The sequence below is a fragment of the Zonotrichia leucophrys genome, chromosome 4, assembly GCF_028769735.1.
Source record: "Zonotrichia leucophrys gambelii isolate GWCS_2022_RI chromosome 4, RI_Zleu_2.0, whole genome shotgun sequence".
Lineage (NCBI taxonomy): Eukaryota > Metazoa > Chordata > Aves > Passeriformes > Passerellidae > Zonotrichia > Zonotrichia leucophrys.
In genome coordinates this window covers 59,559,968-59,576,248 of record NC_088173.1, presented here as the reverse complement: position 1 = coordinate 59,576,248, position 16,281 = coordinate 59,559,968, and positions in this window count along the sequence as shown.

Genomic DNA, 16,281 nt, shown 5'->3' with positions numbered 1-16,281 from the left:
TCACTACTCTTTCTTTCAAAGAGACTGTCTTTGGGGACTTAGAACTCAATATTGCCTCTTTGTTTAACTTTAGTTCCCAGGTTACCTATACTCCACAACTACATGGTATCCCACCCCTTTAACAGGAGGGCTTTAAATGGCAATAACTATTCATGCATGTGATGTTATAGACTTATTTACACTAAAATAAGGCATCTCAAAGCAGTTTAAATTTTCCACATGAAGAATTTTTGTGGCTCTCAGATGAGTAGGGTAACACATCACATCTCATGTTTAAGTTTGGTAAAACTAAGGGTCCTGTTCAAGCAGTTGTCTGTAGATATTTTGATTTTCTTTTCTTTATTACTGACTGTCTTGATTCTGTTGCATGGGATTCTTGCACTGGTTTTGAAATCAAGGTGAACAGAACAAAGCTTTTAAAATGCAGTTTACCACCGTCTTTAATTTCTTAATAAATTCCTCCCCCAGACCTCCTCCCATGGATTATACAGAGCAAATAGGCTGTGTGTTTTACACTATATTTTACAGATGAAAAAACTGAACAAAACTCAATAAGAACATAAAGTAATACTAATTAAAATTATATATCAAGTATAAATTTAATCTTTAAAATGACTTTGAGTGTCATAACTCATTAGAGACTCTTCTGCTTTTAAGTTAGTTTCCTTCCTTATTATTTAGCAACTGATTATAGTTTCTTCTCTCTATTCACTCCACTTGCTTTGTGTGGGAGAATGTGTATATACGTAAAAGGCACAACTTGTATGTGTGTTTCTGCATTTTCTTAGGAAAATAGCAAACACATACTGCCATTTCTTCCTCCTTCCTGAATCAGTGTCTTATTGCTTCACCACACTAGCAAATTAAAAATAATTTCCAATTTCTTTCACAAATACCTAGTGGCTAAAGATTATTAATGCATTTGTCGGATTGGCATAAATTCAAAAATTGCTCAGTTAGGGAAGAATATAAAGCATTGATTGTTTACAATCAGATTTTGTAGTCTATATTTTCCTCATGGAGGTGAAACTTTATCTCATTGTTAAACAGTGGTTATAATTTCACCGCAACTATTCATCAACACTGGTATTTTGGAGCTGCTAAATATCACTTTCTGAGGCAACAAAGTAAGCAAGCTGTTGCCCCTTCCTTTAATACCCTCCTTTAAAAATAATAGCTGCCAGCAAGTTATAGTTTTATCTTACATATGTGAGAGCACTCCAATAAATCACTTCTGCTTGCAGCAATCATAGATTATGAGGCTTTTATGATCATGAAATAAGCCCAATAGTCACTGCTGTTCTCAGAAGACTGAGAATTACTCTGTATTATTCTTTTTTCGTGGATGTATGAGCCTCTTGTTTCTCAGGGGCTAGTGTTACATTTAGCCATGCTGCTGGTATGTGCCCTGTACACTGGAAATGTTTCCTACAAGTTGGGAAACATTAGGGTGTTTTGACAATTTCTGACATATTTTCCTATGAAAGAATCAAATGCACTTCAGGTGTTTTAACTCCCTAAAATAATTCTTTTTGTTCTCCTTTCTTTTTCCCCAGGTACAAGATAATCTTCTACAAAGAGTTTTGAAATGCTTTGGCACTGCAAGTAGTACATAAAAGCCATTGGAATGAAGTCTACGAAGAAGGTTTATCATAATTCTTTCTTGGAACAATTATGGCAATTAGATACACTGATACTTTTGTATCTTTAGAACCACAATACTTGGAGAGAAATGATTAGAAGGAGTTTCTTACTGGAAATAGATCTAAAACTGTGGTTTTGATGACATTCTTAGCAAAACATTTGTGTAATAAGCAAGATAATGATGACAGATATCAAGGTCAGGGTAATTACTTTCTATATTTGGATTAGTATTACCCTGGGTGTTATATACAAACTATCTACAAACATCAATCTATTGCTGTCCTTCCTCAAGAACAGACTTTTCACTTTTACATTATGAGCTTTAATGCACGTGCCAAAATAAGAACCAAAAATAAGTATTTTTTTAAACCCAGAAGGTTCAGTATAAAAAAATAAAGAAAAAGAAAAAAGCAGAGCAAAGTTGGCTTTAAAGTTGCAATTATGCAAACTTGGAAATGCAGATTGCAAAAGAGTATTTTATCCAAGAGTGTTGGGTGGTGGAAACTAGCTAGCATTCAAAAAGGAATTGGTGTGTCAGGTTCTTATTTACATTTCTGATACTCCTGAAATTAATAGATAGCTATTTGCTTTAATCTTTTCATATCAGCCTCAAACTGCTTGTATATGTTTTATCATAATAATTTTGAAAGGAATTGAATTTTATTCCAGTGGCATTCAGTTTCTAATTTTCAATCCCAAGTTGTTGGATGGTAGCTGTGCTGTAGGGTGATATAAGAGCCTTACATAAACAGTGCTTCAGAACTAAACATACATCTTGACTGGACTAAATCAACAGAGATAGTAGTGTGCTGATTCAAAGGCACACATAAATGAAAAATGTTTCAAAGCCAAACTAATGTGATCTTCCGAGCTGTGAGTTAAATTTAATGTTATAACAAAAGACAAGGTCAGTAAAGTAAGCCTTATTCCTTCAGATTCTGTGCTTTAATGCTATTAAATGTCTGGACACAGTAAACTCAGTAAATGCCCCCACCCCCAACAGATCTCCTTCTGAATTATTTGTCTTTGAAATTACTCATTTTTTCCTCCAGCTGTGTTGCAATGTTCAGCTGAGGCTATAAATAAACAGCTCTTTCAAATGTCATTGGCTAATATAATCCTATGCATTGATCTTGGAATAACAATTCCAAGCTTCACAGTTTCCATTGTGAACTAGATGTTCCTGGCCTAAAATGTGTGTAGCTTGTGGTAATTAGGTATGAACACTCTTGATTTCATCAAGTTTTACAGCTTTGGTATCATCAGTCACAAATTTAAATTTTCTGCCATTTTCAGAAAAGTAAAGTCATGATAAAATGTTCCTTAAGCTACAAAATGAAGAAAAAAAGTACTCTTTATCTCAGTGGTGACAACTTGTCTCTCTCTATTTTTCATCCAAATAAGTAGAATGCTGTAAATCCTGTCCAGAAGACACAGACTGGAAGAATTAATCAAAGGTTTGTTTATGAGCTATTTGGAGCAGATAAAATGTTGTGTTGACAACACAATTTACAAATTATCTCTCAACATCAGTTGAAGGGGAGCACCTGATCTTCATGTCAAGGAGAGCAGATCTGAGTCCCAAGTGAAGAGCTTTAGCCAGTGGGGTAACCTCTTACACAGATTCTCTGAGGATGGCCTTAGAAAACTAATGCTGGCAGCCAAGCATGTGCACTGTGACACAAACATTTCACCAAGGATGAGGAATGTTCACTGTGCAGCTACTTGAGCATCAATGTTCGAGTGGTCAGTTTGCTCAATAAGACAGGTTATCACTATCTGAAGAAAAACATAAAACCTGGGACCTTCCAGTTTCTTTTGTGTAGAAGTTGGCACTAGTGAATGGTTTTTATAGATAAACTTTTTAGTATGTCGTTTAGGTTCTAGATTTTGCAAAAGTTCTCATGGATATATTAAAGAAAAAAAAAATCAAAAACCAAGAAAACCACCCAACAAAAAATCATTCCATAAACTCGAGCCAGCAATATGTCCTTGTGACAAAGGTGGTCAATAGCCACCAAAAAAATTAAAAAAAATAATTTACTGTGATAGTTATCAGACATTGGAACAGGTTGCCCAGACTCTTCATCCTTGGGGACATTTAAAATCTCAACTTTCTTTGTAAGAAATGAAACTATAGTCTTTGAAAAGTTTTAAATGCACATCCATCTTACCATATTTGCTTATGTATTGCATACATACACATACACATAAAAGTCTACATTTCTGTAGAAATCCCTAAGATATTTACATATTTTGAGGTACGTGGAATTCTTTTTCTGGTAATATACATGGCTTATGTATAAGCTTTTACTCCAACAGATAAGATTAGGACAGGACTTAATTTTTTGCAAAACCAAGGCCTGTGCTTGAAGTGGCTGGTGATGACTTGCTAGTTGATGAATACAAACTGAGCCTAGCTTTGCGCTGAGCAACAGTGAGATCCAGTGGAGAGAAGCATTAACATTTTTAAGGGTCTTGGTTTATAAGAGAAGCAGCAAAACTATGACTATGAGATTCTGAGCCAGACATGGTTAACTGCTGAATAATGGGATCCAGGAACTGCCTTTTTGGAATACACCCAAGGAAACTCAGCTTGTGTGAAATATGGAGTGAGACTCTTTAATAAGGACCTGTAGTGACAGGACAAGGGATAATGGTTTTAAACTAAAAGAGGTTTAAACTGAAAGATTCAGATTAGATACGAGGAAGAAATGTTTTAACATGGGGCTGGAAGTTTGATTTGTGAGAAATATGCACTGTTTATGCAAAGAAAACAGAACTAAAGACAGCAAGTCAGCATTAGACTCAGGATATTTCTGTGAGTGTCTGGGTTTACCAAACCCAGCACTCGGATATCTTTAAAGATGACAGACTGAATTTTTGTCATCTGCAAGTTTAGTTGCCAACAAGTGTTGGGTATCTATTAAAAGATGAGAAAAAAGGTAAACAGTGCTATGAGGATTGGTTTGCTTCATCTTGTAGAAATTCCAATACAAGCAGTGTGAGACATTAAAAATACAAGCGCTTGAGAATTTTGCAGTACTCTGCAAATTGATTCATTCAAGAATCAATGAATTTCTTATTGTTTGGACCAAGTCATTTGCAGAAGGCGCCGTATTTCTTATTGTTTAAAGCAATTCATTTGCATGGGCTGAATACTCCCATGCTACAAGATGCTTAAATTGTGAAAAATAAGCTCTTTTTTCCTGTTACTGGCAATGTACTGCAAGCAACAGCATACAAAAATAAACCATGATGCAAAAGATTTTATTAGATTATTAGATTCTTAGAGATTAATATTAAAAAATGAGAACATCCTTTGTAAAAATAGGAGCTTTCCTTTGCAACAGCTAGTTTTAAAATGGAGTGTTGTTGTCCTTCTTATCATTTAGTACCAGATGAGAGTTATAAGAAAAGCACATCCTGTATCCAACAGCTGGGAACCCCAGCTTCATAGATAAGAAAGGTTGTGTGAGTTCTGACAAAAACTGAAATGTCCTGAAAAATTTTCTAGGAATAATGGGATCTATATAGAAATGTAAAGGACAATTTAAGAGATTTGTACAGTCATTAATCTTATGTTTTAAGCTCATCATTGAAAATGTGCAACTTGCTGTAACTTACGCTTTCTTTTATATTTCTGAATAATCATAGATAGATATTATTTGGCTTTAGGAAAAATTAAATTCAATGATCAAAAAACCAAAAATAATTGTTTTGAGCTGAAGCTTTCAGGCTGGTATGTTGGCATTTTGGATGTTAAATTGAATGTGTGAAACTTAAATGCAAACCTTTTTAGCAGAATTGTGTGGAAAAGGGCATCTAATGTATATTTTAAGATGTCTTTTCAGCTTATTTTTGGAAGAGAACAACTTACACTTCCTTTACTGTAATTTGTAAAGTTTTAGAGAGTTATTGCTAAGCACTGCAGCCTAAAGTCCTTGAAAATATAACTACCTAGACTGGGAATGAATAAATATATCCTTAGCTGCCACCACCATGTTCCTGTCCTGGCTGAAGGACTCTGAACAAGGCCATAAAACATTTAGCCCCCAGGCCTCTTTGGTCCAGCTTCAGCAATGTGTTTTGGCTCTCTCAAAAGGTCGTGAAGAGACACTGATTATAGCTTGGAAACAAGAAGCCTCTGTAAGTTTAGATACTAAATCCTTCACAGGCTGTTTTTGAAATTGATCTAATACGGCCCAAGAAAATAAAACATTCCACTTACATACATTTACTTAATCCTTCTCAGTAATATTACCACAAAAATAAATGCATTTATGAATTTATGATACAACAGTTGCTCTGCATACTATCTACTGCAAGGTGTCCCTGAATTACCCTGAGTGCAATGGTGGAGCAGCCCTTTGATCAAAAGTCAGTGTGAATTCAACTTTTTTTTCCAGCCATTTACTTGGAATTCTTTAATAACTCCCATCTGAGGTCCTGTAGTAATCAAAACTTTTCAGGGGTACAAAGGCTAAGGCACTTTTCAAAAGAAAAATTTATTATCTTATTTTAACCTGAAACAAAAATGGAAGCTGAAACATGGCTGTGGTCTTCTCCCAACAGCAGTGTGGTGTGGGGACTGCTTGGGGCAGCTATGAGTAAAGGAGAGGCTGATGCGCACTAAAAAGTGTGAAACTAAAATTTGCATCAGCAAAGTAGAACATTCTCACCCATACAAGGCCCCATTAAGGGGATCTGTAGAGGGAGGTTATGTAACTTCACATTCTGGAAAAAAATGAGGCTCAGAGAAAAGCAGCTAGAGAAAGCCCTGAATTATGCAGCTGCAAAAGAACCCAAATGGATTTCTATTATGGTATAAATCAGTAAGTTTCTAGAATTCATGTGTTACTAGATGGATGCCATGAATATATTGTAAAACACAAAACTGAAGGTTAAGTATTTTCAGTTAGCTAAGAAACAGGTGAATTGCCTGGATTTTAAAAAAATCCTTATGTGACTGCTTACTAAGGTTACTACAAAACCTCTATATTGAGAAAATTGTTCCTTGGGTTTTAAGGTCCAGTACATTTGAAAGGCACTAGTAACTCATATTTATATTTCTCAACATTTTTTTTATAAAAGATTTTTTCTAACAAAAAGAAGCATTCCTAAAAAAGTCATCACCGGTGCTGTTTGTAGCAAGCCTTTGGAATACAACAATAAAAAAGTTGTCAAGCTGTGGAATCACCTTTTCCTTGTCTCTTAAAATTCCATTTGTGTTTAACTCAAATATCAACAAGTATTTTTTGATCACTACATCTTTAAGGCAAAATTCAGCATTTTGCAAAGGTAATTTTTAACTGTAAATATTTTAAAGGCTTAAACCCAGCCTACTACCAACATAACAAATGTCAAATAATGGGTGTGCTACTTAAAATGCTTCAGAAAGAGAAGAATGCACAGGAAACTTTGCTAAGTGACACCATGAGCTACAAGTCACATTCCATGGCAGCTGATTGACTCAATAGCAATATAATGTCCCCCATGCTTTACATCTCTGTTGCAGTGGTGAAGGAGCTGTTGGAAAAACATTGCAATTGTACCTAATGAGAATTTTAAAAAGTTAAAAAGCTGTCATTTGTTCATAGAAGCCAAGTCCTAGAAGGGTTTAAGAATGCCAAATTTATGGTTACAAGGCGTCCTTGAGGCAGACCTTACCCATATGCTACGACATGCAAAGCTATATGCACAGAACTGCCTCTCTCAGCCCTGTGAGTGCACAGAGGTGGAACAGACTCAAGACTGTGTGATTGATTACATGTCTGTCTACTTCATTTTGCACCACAGATAACTTATTTTTAAATACAGGCTTTCTCTGGTAATTATAATAATTGGAATTAGGTAGTTGCATTTTTATGCATTTATCAAATATTTGAAGATATTTATCATCTGTCTCACATTTCATAATTTAGAAATTAACTGCAGAGGACAACTGAATTACAAAATCTTTCCTATTTATGCTCCCTGTTTCCTCAGCCTTCTTCATTAAAAAAGAAAAAGAAATTTAAAAAAAATAAATAAAGATCCTGCAGAGATGGTTCCTTATTCCTGGGATTTGTTCAAAAGAGCTCCAGTCAGGGACAAAGGTCCCCTATGAAGAGCAGCTTGCAGGATAGATGCTTTTGATTGTGCATTTCATAGGGAGGTTATTTCTTCCACAGCACTTCCATAATGGCCTGGCACACTTCAAATGCAATGGCAATATAAATGAGGAAAATAAATCAAAGGCATTTGGGGAAACGAAATTCTTTGGATATAAATTTTGCCTTTGGATATTACGAACACATGAATCAAAAATGGATGCTAAAAGTGTGGAGTGAGTATCCACAGGAAGTGTTCAGTCTTTAAATTACTCATTGCACACAGCAATTAGTTAGGCAACAAACATTTTTAGCCATTACTCACAGTGTAAAATAACCTTTAATAAACTCAAAGGAAGTACAGACTATCCAGTGTGATACATAAGTTTTTAGGCATGTTCTCCAGATATAGTCACTGAGTGCACCACAACTCATTACAACTCACTCAAGAGCAAAGCAAGTGCTTTGTACACTTTGGAATTCTTTCAGTCTATATGTAACATAACTTTGCAGATGTATTTTGAGAAAAATAAAGATGATTAATTAATTATTTCAAAATTCAATTCCAATTTAAAATCTCCTCTCTATTTTGGCAATACTCATCACTAAAGTTTTTCTCTTCTGCCACTGAACCTATTGAGCCTCATGCACACCAGTTAGGAAAGAGAAAACTTCTGGTCTTTATGTCAGGATGCACATTATGCATTTGGAGACAGGGTATTTTTGTTTCCTGCAGCACATTTAATATTCCTCAGAATAAGGCTGTGTTAGTGTACTACGTGTACCATACTGAACCCCTGACTACTTGGGGAAGGTTCAACTGGAAAGAACGGTTTGCTTATGGCCCACTAGTGGCTCAAAGCAGAGCGGATGCTCAAAGACATGGAGATCATCTGCCTGTCTGAAGGGCTGCCCCAAAGCTCACTCCCTGCTGTCCTCTCACACAGCCTAAAGCAGCCAGCCATCCAGGGAAATGCTTCAGCTTCAGAAGCTCTGCATCATTTTTACATCATTTGTCAAGTGACTGTTTAAGATTAGATCACCATTTCTAATAAAAAGTAATTTTACTCAAGCCATTAACATGAAGCAGCATATAAGTTACACAGTTATATGAAGTGAAGCAAATCACCTACAGCACCTGCAAAAAATTATTTCCTAATTATTTTTACACAAAAGAATGGGAATCGTTAGGAAGAGAGGCTGTTTTGCAAAGGAATCCAAAGTAAATTCATTGTGTAATTCAGAATTGTATTAATATTTCTTCCATCTATCTTCTTTGACATCTTGATGTCTTTGATAAAAGATGCAAGTGTTGCAAATATGCCAATACAAATCAAACTTGCTGTCTAGCTCCCTAAAGAACTAACTAGAAGAGTATTAAAAGAGGCCATTATACTTTCTTTTTTAAGCCCTGGCTCTTTCTATTCCTGCTTGCTGTTTCTTTTTCTTCCTCTTCTGCTTAAAGCCTTAGCTCTGTGCAACCACTACTAAAGATACAGACCAGGTCCTGAAGGGCTTATACTCTAATTTAAGACAAATTTCAACAAGATTATAACAGAGCATGAGGGGAGCAAAGGCTAAGGAAAGACCCTTTCTAAACACATGTGTATTACTACCTCTGTGCACTTTTTTTTTCCTCTCCCCTTTTAAAGAATAAAGGTACACAACACCAAAATTGGGATATCTTTATTCAATTTGGGGAATGCAGAACTAAATCAGCCAGTAGCACAAGAAAAAGAATAGACCCCTTTACTCTTCACTGTCTCTTTTCTCATTCATGTGTTTGAAAATAAAGTTACAGACATATTTTATTTTTTATGCTGTTCAAATCCATGGTGAATCAGGGTTCAAGAATCCACAAGTCATACACACCAGAGTAAATGTCTCTACAGGCTGTGAGCTCTTACTAACAGAGAGAATACAGCTCTTTCTGCTGCATTTGCTCTATTAATTACAGAAATGTTTTCTCTGGGAAGCCCAGGACATATCCTCAGCACCATTTCCTACAGACAGTTTGTGAATTACAAACCTATAATCCATGGTGTTCAACTCTCTTACTTAAAAAGGCTCAGATTTCCCATGTTTTTCTGTAAGATAATCTTGTAAAGGTACCTCATTTTTCATGTATTCAACTGTTAAAGTCTGTATCTTTCTACCATGCATTGTATTATCTCTGGTCCTTGAACAACATGCTGGTATTTACAAGCACATTGTATGGTTTTGCTTATGAAGGTCGATCATTCTGAGATATTAAATGACTTCACTGACTATGTAGGGAATCTTATTGATTGTACCTTGGGATAATATTTGCATCTTTTGCTTTTTATCTATTTGTTCACTGGATTACAGATGCTTTAAAGCCAATTAGAATTAATACCAAAAATGTGAGCTATCTCACTGCTTACTTTCTGTATATAGGTTTTCTTTCACTTTTACCAATAATGATTTATGCAAAGTCACCAGGACAGCTATTGCTTCCATTGTGGAGTATATTATCTCCAAGATGAGCAGACAAGTCATTAAGCTCCCACAGAAGGATTAGCATGGAGAATGATCACTGCATTGTGATTTTCTGGTTACATGGTTCAATACAATGATGGTTTAAGGAAGGAAAAGCCAATTCTAGCATTGTCACTATAGAACACTATGTTGTCAATAGGTAGTTATAAATGCTATCTCCTTCCTGTAAGAGCTACTTGTCCACAAAGAGGTCTTTCTATCATGCACCAATGTGATCAGTTCTACATGAAAATGACTTCTGGAGAAAGGATTTACATTACATATTCCTTGGGGTGCTGCTGGATGAGAGGCTGGACGTGAGCCAGTAATGTGCACTTCACAGCCCAGAAAGCCAAGCGTGTTTGGGCTGCACCAAAAGCAGAGGGAGCAGCAGGGTCAAGGGAAGGGAGCAGCCCCTCTGCTCTGCTCAGACCTTCCTGCAGTGCTCACTCAGTTCTGGGATCCTCCTCATCAAAAGGGTGTGGGCTTCAGTGTGGGTTGTGAGACACCCCAACAGGCTGCCCAGAGAAGCTGCGGATGCTCCACTGTTAAAGGCCAGGTTGGATGGGGTCCTCAGCAAAGTGGTCTAGCAATAGGTGCTCCTGCCCACGGCATGGGATTTGGAAGTACACAATCCTCAAGGTACCTTCCAGCCCAAACCATTCTGCAATTCTCTGAGTATTTAAAAATACTTTTCCAATTGTAACTTTTACTCTAAAAGTTCTGTAATGATGCAAACCTTCTCTTGAATGTTCTCTTCACACCTGTGTACATTTTGTTATAACAAACTAATTCCAAGTAACCAGCCAAATTAATCTCTTCTTAGAGATAAAATTCTGGGTACTTTTCTCCAGCATTAATTCAAAATACATCCTACACCTTGCACTGAATATGCCCTGTCTGGCATCTCTCGTGACAAATTTTTGTATCTACTGCAAACCAGAAACATGATGTTTAGAATCTTCCCACTTGTTAATGAGGGTAAATAGGAGGAAATAAAATATCTTCAATAAGGTTTTGTGCCTCATGTGGTATAAAAGAATCAAAAACTGCTATTGTCCTGCAACACACTTAGGGTTGGGATGTCATTTGATTATTGGTCTTTGCAATCAGGAAAATATTTATTATTCAGTGGAGATAGATGTTTTTACCCAAGTTTTCACTAAGTCCAAACTGCTTTTAATTATAGGTTGTATTTAAAACTTCATATTTAAAGCTTCTCTTATAGGCAACAACATAGCTCATGTGATGTTGCCCTTGGAGATCAACATGTTAGATGATACTTTGATGACTCAAACATAGGATTCACACAGATTCAAGAGAACACAAAAAATAAATACAGTGCACTTATACCTGAAATGAAAATAAAATGGGAAGACAGTGTCAGGGACTGGAAAAGGGAGTCTGTTCCGAGACATCTTGGGGCTTTGGAATGTGTGGTAGGGCGTGGGTCAGGCCTTGCCCTGTTGAGGTTCTCTGCCCCTCATGCCCAGGTTGGAAGGGACCTTCAAGATTATCTAGTTCCAAATTAAATGGCTACAGAAATACATCCTTACACAACATTTAGGTTCTTGGGTAAGAGCATTTGTTCTAGACCTGTATGACAAAGTTAGACATGCTGCTGGTTTGTGGAAGTCCTTGGTGAGATGTTTTTGACCCATGGTAAATTTACTGACTTGCAGAAGGGTGTGCCACAGCTCATTTAGGCTGCAGGAAGTAATTTGCCAGTCACCAGCTCACCAGTATCCACTGGCCTAGAAGGATGAAGTTCTAATGAAATATTAAAAGCTAACAAAGAAAAGTTTTATCTGATAAAAATTTTCTCTGCAGTAGGTCAAGATGCATGAATTAATAGTTTCTAAACCCAGAAGGGGCTGTTATGATACCTTTGTAGTTAACATGGGGTAGAGCATCAAAATTCTTCTCTGTATTCAGCAACAGTTTTGACTACAGGAGTCTTTAAAAAAAGATAATTTATGCTGATTTAAAGGCCTACACACTGAAGAATCTGCTTTATCTTTTACTAACTTTCTGCAGCAGCTGAATGTTTTCACTCCTAAAAAAGTGTGCCATACTTATTTTTGTCAGAATTCAGCTTGCAACTGTTGGACTGTTTTAAGGCCTTTATCTCTTAGATTAGTGTCTGCTGTCAAAAGAGCTGCCTCCTGTAAGTACTGCTTTAAGTTATGTCTTAAACAACTAAAAAGATGAGTTTGAAACAGCCATTTTGAAGTGTATGAGTGATAAACTGAAAGTTTTATGCAAATTTTTGCTCTTCATATTTTTATTCTGTTCAAACTGAAAAAGTTAAGTATGTCATCAAATACAGCTGTACTTGGAATCACCAACATTAATTCAAAAGTAAACTGAACTTTGTTATAACTTTATTTAATGTTCTTTTCTTTCCATCAGAATCAATTTTTTTGAAAAAATAACAAACTTTATATAGCAATGAATAAGTACTTAATATCTTACATTCATTTTTTGCTCATTTAAAACTTCTCACTTTTTTTATTTTCAATGAAATTATGTTTTTATGAGTCATAACTTTAAGACCACATTATTGCAAAGAATAAATTTTATAGGAATATAGGCTGCATTAGAGCTTTCAAGTGCTCAACATTGTGTTTTCCATGAAAAGATACTGATTTTAGAAATGGGGTTCATTATGATGTTGGAAATATTTGGAAGTCTTGAGAAAAGGGTATTTTTGTAAAATCTTGTCAGTGGAAAGTGACTAGTATGTGCTAAAAATTAACAGGGGTTATTTAAGGCCTAATTAATTCCTCTGGGCTTTTAAGATATACTGAGCTTTCTAAGTGTTCACCACTAAATATTCTGCAGCAGTGCTCATAGTGTATAATGAATAACACTCAGCAGTGATAGCACAGCATCATCCTTATTTCTTCACAGCAAGTTTTTCTCAATTCATTCATCATGTCTTTCAGCTTCTTACAGTTACTCCATAAAATCAGCCCCACTCTATATTCAACAAAAAGGTTATCAAAAATAGAAATGCCTTGAATGTTAAATTTGTTTAGTAAGTATTACAGGTCTATGAATATGGAATACATGAGTTTATCATATGTAGTAGGGAAATATCCAAAAAGGACCAAGATCTGTCAAGTAAATGGAAACCCAAAATATCTGCTCCCAAGCTAACAAATTCTTTCAGAAATATAGGTTCTTGTTTGGGTTTTTCACTTCTGGCATTGAAATAGCCCATGTTCTGTATAATTAGGGCTTTAGTTTCAGGAAGGTATTAGGTTTTTAATACAGCTCTTTAACATGAATTCTGAAGTTAATTATCAGCAACATCATGATCCTGTTTTAGTAGTTTATTATAGATAGCTTGGCTGTCTGGATGTTGTCTAAATAAGAACTGGAGAGCATGGAGAATCATGCATTATATCCCTTAGATGTTTATACTTGCAAATGGTTTTTAAACTTCTCTCAAATCAAGGGGATTTTTAAGGTAAATGAGGCAAATTTCCTTTCTTAGGCATAGATGATATACAATAAAAACACTGGAGAAAATTTCTTACTGAAAGCACATATAGTAGTGGTGTTAGGAAGCAATGAAAATTATGAAATTAGTTATACACTAGAAGAGAGGACAGTAAAGCATTTAACTGTTCAAAGACCAAGAAACATAAAAATCAAAGTTAATACAGTTTTCCTCGCAGCTGTAGAGTAGCCCAGTAGCCCCTGAAAAAGCTCATTAATTTCCATGCAATTAACTATAATTAATATGACACCCCAGGAGTGTGTGCCCCTGAGAGATAATGTCAGCCCTTGGGTGTGACCTACTGTGTGATGTTATCTCAGCAGGACTCAAATTCCATACTCCTCCTGAGCTAATAAAATTAAGGTTTATTCAAAAGGCCACTTTGGTAACTTTTGGTTATTGAATTTAATTTCCATGGTCCAAAACATTAGTGACACAATGAGTACAAATATGAAAAAAGAATATATATAATAAACTAACTGATCACAAATTGGTTTAACAGCAGAGGGAGAGGACAGAGTAGTCAAACCATGAACAACATGTCATGCACTAGCGGAGCCCTGAAGAAAAATTTGGAAACAAAACAAAAACAAGAGGCTTTGAAGCCAGTTAGCAAAACAATGTGATCTTTCACACTTAATCAGACTGAAGCTATCACCTGAAACCACTGCTGTCTTGATTATATCTAATTTACAGTAAGAAAATGTAAATTCTTGCTGAGAACTTAACAGTTGGAGATAGCATGCTGCTGAAAATGTCCTTCAGTGCCTTCAGTAGACAGGGTGAATTTATGTTGTACCTTACAGATCCAAAGGAAATACAGAAATGCCTGGAGATTGCAAGGGCTGAGCTGGATGTTGGTTTGAGAACTAAAAACAGGGTGAAGAAAAGGGGAGATTGAGGCTAGGAACTGCTAAGATGACAAAGGGAGATCCTCTGGGTGTATTTGCTGTGATACAACAGGGAATGTGGAAGTTGGCAAAGGAGGCAAGGTATCATGGAAACTATTGCTGTTTCACTGGCAAGCTGCAAATTGGTGTTGGTGCCCCTGGAGCAACAAAGCTGTCAAGAAACAGTGATGGGGGAGCCATTCAAGAAGCTCAGAACATTTACAGTTGACTGAATCTGACATGACCACACTAAGACAGAACCTTGGAAGGAATAAAGTTTGGGCCCCAGACCAACACGGTGGAGTTCATTGACCAGTTGTGCTATGCAGTGATGAAGCTGTGGAGCAATGCTTTTGAACCATCCCCCGTCAGTAAAGTTCTTGGTCATGCAAGGATCAGAGATCACATTACTTCTGATGTCAGAGTGAAAATGCTTTAGAACTACCTAAATGTGGAATCTTTCCCACCAGTCATAGAACTTGCTCAAAACATCATGATTATAATGACATATTGTTTTCTCAAAATACTTATTTCAAAATGTTCCAGTTTTAAGAATGTAAAAGAATCCCCTCTTTCTGCACATCGAATCCCCTCTTTCTGCACATCATCATTTAGAAAGAGTCCAGATTTCAGCTTTATCTTTCAAGCTTTTGTAGTACTTGTGAACCTTGTTAACTGATGTATTTGATTGTAATGACATTCTTCTTCAGAGTTTACATGATCATGTTTCATGTTCTCATCATTAATGTATCTCTGCCTGATTATGTATGGCCCATGCAAAGGATTTGCTCTCTGCCTATACAACATTCAATTCCAGCAGACTATAAAATAATCTGCTTACAGAGGTGTTTTTAACAGGTTTGAAGAAGGTATACAGCTGGGAAGCACATCATGTTAATGTTGAAGTGCTCTGTGTATCTGGGTTTATTATGATGTTAATTACACAAATGGGCTTTTCCTTTTTTTTAAAAGGAATCTCTTTTTAGTGTATATTTAATAAGTAAAATAACCAATTCTTGTTCAAAAATTCAAAATTCCTACCTACAAAAAGAATTTAGATCAACTTTTAACTAACAGAGTAACTTGTTTTCCTCTCACTGTTAAGAAATCATCAAATCCCTGTATCTACAGATATCATTCTCTGAATATATTCTCTTTTGGTAACAAATGAGGTGACCAGATGTCCCACTTTTTCTAGCAAAAATGTAATGTCCCTATTTTCTTTCTTCCTATATGGGTCACTCTATCCCAGGTTTCAAGTCCCTGTCAAACATCAAAGAAATGGCAACTCTGCAAGGAAAATATGAAAGAAATTTTCCTGAAAGCAGCAGGTTTAGATTTCCAGTGTTTTACACAGCTTTTCAGCTTTGTATAAATTAAATCTTCTGGGATAAAAACATCAGCAACACAAAAATACAATGAAAGTTTAAAAAAAGCAAAATAGATCTCTGCTACAGCCCCAATGCAGTTCCACTCACACAGTCTGCCACGAGTGTTTTAATTTAATAATCATTAATCCATAGACCTGTAGCTGGTATATGGAATTACATAATGCTTCTAATGACTCTACTTGTTACTTACCTAATCCCTGAAGATTGTGATGGTAAAAGGTGTTCACTATTGACATGTGGAGTTGAATAGGGAGACT